Here is a 6,286-nt window from a genome sequence, read left to right on the forward strand (position 1 = left end):
TGCCTTTTATCCAGCTCGGCGCCCAGTGTTAATTAGCTTCCACGATTGTACCATTCCAGTTTGATCACTGAAATGCTTAAGTTTCCAGTGGACTAAGTACCTCCTACACAATATTCGAGTTGCTCTGCCGCAATAATCTCGGTTTATTTTGAACCCAGACATTAATGTTACCCCCCCATTCCCCCCCCCCTCCCCCTCCCCCATATATATATGTCGGCGGGACAAAATAACAAGCTTTACGTTTATGTAAAACGGCTTTTTCCGGCATTTGTAGGGCCACATCAACACAGAGGGTGACGTCTAGCCGTTTTAGTGTGACCGGTTGTTCCTACACAATAGCAATAGGCAACTAAGTTGGTTGCAACTGAGCTACTAAATTGATGCAGGGAACTACATCGTTCTAGTTGTTCAGGCTATTAGCCCGAACGTATCCTGCAACTACCCTGGTAGAATAGAGAACTGATTTAACAACATCGCACTAACACAGCAGTAACAGCACGACGATACGTTCCTTCTGAACTAAAAGTCATTACGAGATGGTAAGAGGCAGATGCACAAATTAACCGCTGTTGGTTTTTTGGGGGAAAGGGGGAGGGACGGAGGAGGAGGAGGAGGAGGAGGAGGGGGGAGGGGGGTAGTACGGGTTATTAATGCTTGTCTAAAGTCGGACCTGGCGTCCGCCCAACGACAGCAGTTTGGCGAGTATTTCTTGTGCTATATTTCATTGAATTGAGATGAATCTCACTGCGGGACTGAGAATTTCCAAAACCACCTGAATAGTGTTGGGTCATCCACTTTGCGCGCAAACGCTATACGAATTGCGTATTTTATGCTATGCGAAGTTAAAGACCACGGTTTTTTACTGGACTGCGTTAAACTCTCGCACAGGTATTGTTCGGTGTTTGAGACTCGCTCTCAGGTAACAGTCGTAAACTTTTACATAGATATGCATAAAACAATAAAAGAATGATCCATAGATGATAAAAAGGTACGTTATTTTTTTGTCCATAGCTTAAGGGTAAGCGTGGCCAAGCGAGCAACGTTTGTCAAGCCGCAATAGAGCTTTGCCGGTGTGGTCCCATAGAGGGCAGCTGACGCGACGTTGTTTTTTGGTGTTATCTTAAGTTAGTCGGTTATTTAATATGCTAGTCATTTCTTATGAGATATTGCAATCGAGACAGCCGGAAGTTAAGTAGGTGCTGGATCCGCGTTATAGGTAGACGCAATTAAATGGCCAGTATTTCACACAACATATTGCATGGGTCCACAAACGAATAACTTATAATAATTTTTCAGGAGCAGTGCCTTCTAATTAGTTGGCACAAAATCTAAGAAGCAAATTCAGAGCTAAGAGTAACCTTATAACCTTGATCCTAATTATCTGTGCACTCTAACGACATCCTTGTTGTTTAGTTATGAGGACTGTTGTTTGTTGTTCAGCGTTAAAGCAATAATTCTAATAAGGAAACATCTGTTGATAACACATGTGATGCGCGTTAGAGTCTTATGTAGAACTTGAATTTGTCCGTTGCACAGCTGCATTTATACTGAAAATATATATTATTTGGAGTGTCTCGTATTAACTACGGTTCCTATCTCGAAATTTAATTTAGCATTTCTGCTATGTTATCGACATGTACCGTCTTGCTATTTATCTACAAAGGCAAAGTTCCCATCGACCGTGTTTTTAGCCATCCGAATAGGCGACCCTTTGGGACACTGCCTTGGCCTGTCTTTAACATTGTCTGCTTGTCGGCCTATTTGATTGATGCGCAGTAAGTGGTGCCAAAAGACTCCAACACGCTGATAAGTTGATATCGTTCACTGGCACCGTGTTACGGATTTGGTAGACCCAGCTGAAGGCGAATATATATACACATCATTTATGTGTACACTAAAATGTACCGGCGTCTTTGCACATGTTTGTTACAGCCAGCAAGCCTTTTGAGCATGTAGGGAATAGACCATAATATCAGCACAAAGCGTCAGTTGGTCTGGAGTATTGTGAGTGTGAATAAGGTGATGAAAGGCGTGTGGCATTCAACTTTTATGTACTCAAGTCTTTTGCAGGAATTAACAGCAATCGCAAAAGCACATCAGAATTTGCTCAATCTTTCAATCAGTGGCGCATTCGGTACCCTTGCGTGATGATATTAATGAATCATGTACAACGAACCAAGGCGTCCACGTTAGTGTTTTCAATTATCGAACACAAAAGAAAAGACAAAAAAAGATGGTCCTAGAGGCCGCTGGAAAAAATGTGACCATTTTTGTGATGAACACTTTTTATCGACACTATTATACTTCTATACAGTTTAACAGTTGAATCGCATCACAATGACGACGTCAATGCTATTGTCCACGTTTGTGCTGCTGATGGTGATGATAATAATGACAACGGTCATCTAAGGTCGGTAGCGGCGGCGATGTTGATTATGATGATCTGCTTTGAAAGTCCGACGATTTGGCCGGTCATTTACAGTCTGCATCCGTAGTCTCACGTTCGTCGAATCTTCATCACCTCTGCGACGATGACGGAGGCGACGGACGGGCAGTACCGCTGCGATTACCGAGAGTGAAACTGAAAGCTGTGATCTGTTATGTCAGTGTGTTATTGCATAGTAGCTACGTGTCCCTTCACCTCTCCCCCCGTCTAACGCATCTCCGGCGTGTTGCCTTCCATTGTTCATCTCAGTTCCTGTCGGCCATATACAATTGAACCCCACTGCAGAACAGCAGATTGGCGGGCCAAACGAGCTATGGCACAGACCTGCTTGAGATGTTGATGTTGTGTTGGTCGACCGACCGCCTCTTCTGCTGGACTGCGTCTCGCTGCCGTTTCGGTTTGTGCGGTTCGCTTTCTGCTATGGAAGATTTTTCTTCTTTTTCTTGGGCCGGGAAGGAACCTCGTCTTCTGGCTGATGGTCGTCGCTGTCTCATTGCTCGATCTGTCTGATGATAGCCGTGGCCGGTTCTCGTCGACATCGTCTTGGGCCGCTCGGTCATCCTTCGGATAACGCAGCGTAGAGTGACCCTCATTGCCAGCGGCAGCTGTCGACGACCCAACTCCTGCCACTGTATAACGAAACCGCTGGCGGTGCCGCAACAGTTGAAACCCTCGTAGCCACTGCCGATGGCGACGGCCGCTGCTGCAATAGCAGCACGAGCAGCGGTAACGGCGACGGAAGAGCGGATGTTGTTGGTGCTAGAGCGCGCTGCCTCCTTCGCTGCTGCTGGAGCTGTCGTTTTAGCTTTTTTTCGGTAACTGTAATCGTCAGCTCGTTGCGGTCACAGCAAATACTAATGCAGCACAGCACTCGGCACCGTTGTTGGGTTAAGAATGGAGCGCGTATCGGCAGCTACAAGACTGACGCCACGCTCTACGACGTTGCTATTTATCTCCTTCGGCCGGTTCGACCTTCTGCAAGTTTGAAAGCAGCGCAATTTTGGCTGTCAAAGAGATCATGTTTGACGAACGTTCTGTCTTGGAAACAGGAATACTTAACCTTCTCATCGAAGAAAAACGCCTTTTTCAAGGCGAGCGCCAGATAACGGGACACCTCACTCGCGAAATTAGGGCAAAACTATCACGTACTACTATTATACATTGCAGTTAACGGGGGGTGCCATTATCGCTATAGGCAACACGGCCTTCACAAGGGCTTAGTTATTGTCCGTGAGGTAAACAGCAGCAATTGTTACCAGACTACCGAGTCTATTCACTAATTCACCTATTGTTATTACGATATAACAGGATTAAATTCACACTACTATGTATTTAAACACGTCCAGTCGTAGCATTCAGTACAGGTAATTGCCTCGTAAAGTTATTTTGGCTGTTTTTTTTACTCGTGTGTGCTGGATATATAGACCTAGAGCGAGCCACGATCTTTGCGAAGGTAACGTTAGCAAAAATCTAGCTAGAAAGAAGCGTAACGATCGCGTCATGTTTGAGGCGACTACTTCAGGGGCTTTCGCGCCATTTATAACCTCTCAACTGGCTAATACCGTTGTCACTGGCGACAGGTTGTAGCGACACCGTTCAACAGGAACTGATGTGACCCATACACACATTGGATCGCTCGCTTGTTAGCATCTTGGCGTTTCTGATGCTTTGCGTTTCTTTCTGGAAGCCGAACAGGTCGATATCATAGAGGATCATCACTCGCTTCTGCATTAAGATAAAATGAACGAATGGATGGAAAGTGTCGATGATGGCAGTCCCCGTGTTGGCCCTATTACAGGGCGGCAGCCAACGCTATGTGGCCTGATATTCTCAAGGTATCAATCTCTTTCGATAAATTAGGAGGAGATGACCGAAACGTCCGAGTGGGAAGATGCGTTCATTTCCTTGTCGTCTCCGTCGCCCCCTTGCCCTTCCTACATGTATCATATATCTATTCTATATGCCACAAGTAGCAATAGCAGGGCAAGAAGGTTCCATTAGTTAGAGTAGCATCGTCTGTTTCTTTCTAACTAGTGTCGTAGTAACAGCAATAGGACGACGCAGTAGTTGCCGGGACGGAAGATTGGCCAATGAGCGAATACCGACAACGACCAGATGCCCAGGCTCTCATTGATATTTCTATGCTTGCGCGTGTGTTAGTGTGTGACTATTTGAATTGCTTGAGGAAAACGCAACCACGGAAAAGACTGGCGCGACACAATAGCGTCTTCGTTCCTCTCGTTTTATGCGATTACCGGTCGACCGCCCAGGTTATAATTCGCCCATCTGTCTATCTTGGGCTGCCGTCAAATATGAAGCGTGCCGCTGCCACTACAAAAACTGTATATGAAGACATGTTTACTGAGTGCGTGCGTGCGTGCGTACTATACTGATTTATATGAAGGATCCACGATCTTTTAGATCAAGCTGTTGGATAATTGTACCGGATAAGATAATGAACATACACTACCCATCTTAATCAGTCATACCCCTGTAGCTTTATTATTATGCATCATTCCTTGTGTAGGACCTGCTCTGCTGCCTCGTCCGGGTAACTATAGTACACGAGATAATGCCCGACTGCCTAACTTCGAATTATCGTGAGAAATCCATAATTTCCACGAATGAATGTCGAGCATCTGTCGAGGAACTGAGGCAGCTAACGCGTGCAGTCATTTCACGTTACGTCGACGTTACACCGCGACGTCTGTGAAAACGACAGTGATAATGATGATGTTGGCGTGCTTTATACACAGTTAATCCTTGTCCCTACTATTCAGAATTACTGCGTACCAACTTCTGGATATTCATTCTCTCACCTTCGCGCATTTGTGATTCGCTGTATCGGTAATGTTTGACAATAGCGCTTTTTCTATTGTTATCGTCATGGCTGCCGCCGCTGCTGATCTCAGTGCCAATAGGGGGACACCAGTATCATCATCATAATCGACATCAATGGAAAGTGGCCGTGCGCTCTGCCTGCCGTCGTTGCTGCAGTCGAGGTGGCGGCAGTGTCGTTGTCGACAGCGTCGGGACAACAACAGCGATAAGGGCCTATCGATATCACGCGCTGCAGGCGACAAGGAGAGGCGAGAAGATGGTGGCTATGGTCGCGGTTGACCGCGCACAGCCTGCGCGGCCCACGGAAGATAGCACTAGTGCAGGAGCCGGTAGCGGCCGTAGCGACGCGACACTCAAAACATACACGCACGAGTGCTCTGTGGTCTACAGCTGTTCGTATTGCTGCTACTGGCGCTTGTGTGCTACGTTTGCTTTGTTGTTTCGTCGTTCGGCTTTGCCGCCACTGTTTCGCCTGCTGACTATCAGCAGTAGAGTTACAAGCACTAGACCCAGCATCGCCGGTATCGGCCACTGCACCGACTCTGTCGCTACAACTACTGCTGCCATCTCGAGCAGAAGCCAGCCGTTCGCCGCCGTCTAGATGGACGAGGTAGTTAGCCGATTGTCAGCCGCTAACTGTGTGGCGATGGCTCAGATGGCAGTAACCGGCAGCGTCGTCGTTGCGATAATAATGGCAGAAGACTAGCTTACTATACATATTTATGCATATGATAGTATTAGCAGGCGTATAGAAGTAACCGACGGTTGGGGAACCAGCGAGCGAGCGAGCGAGCAGGATAGACGACCCATCGCGGTTAACTTGTTGACTTGCTTTTGTTTCGTCGTACTGCGATTCTGTCTGGCGAAAGGAGACAAACACTTCTGCTGCTAGGACGAAAATAGCAGGCCGACTGGATAGCGTTGACTGCGGGCGGAAGGGGGTTAGAACGAGGGACTAGAGAGTGGGCAAGAACCATTTTACATACCCAAAACACATTG

General features: G+C 46.9%; 1 protein-coding gene across 3 annotated transcripts in view; it reads left to right on the top strand.

Moving 5' to 3' along the window:
- Window positions 1-6,286, top strand: part of LOC111248314 (uncharacterized) — a 66,400-nt gene that overhangs the window by 15,346 nt on the left and 44,768 nt on the right. The window lies entirely within an intron of this gene.

Source organism: Varroa destructor, unplaced genomic scaffold (assembly GCF_002443255.2).
Source record: "Varroa destructor unplaced genomic scaffold, Vdes_3.0 BEIS01000003.1, whole genome shotgun sequence".
Lineage (NCBI taxonomy): Eukaryota > Metazoa > Arthropoda > Arachnida > Mesostigmata > Varroidae > Varroa > Varroa destructor.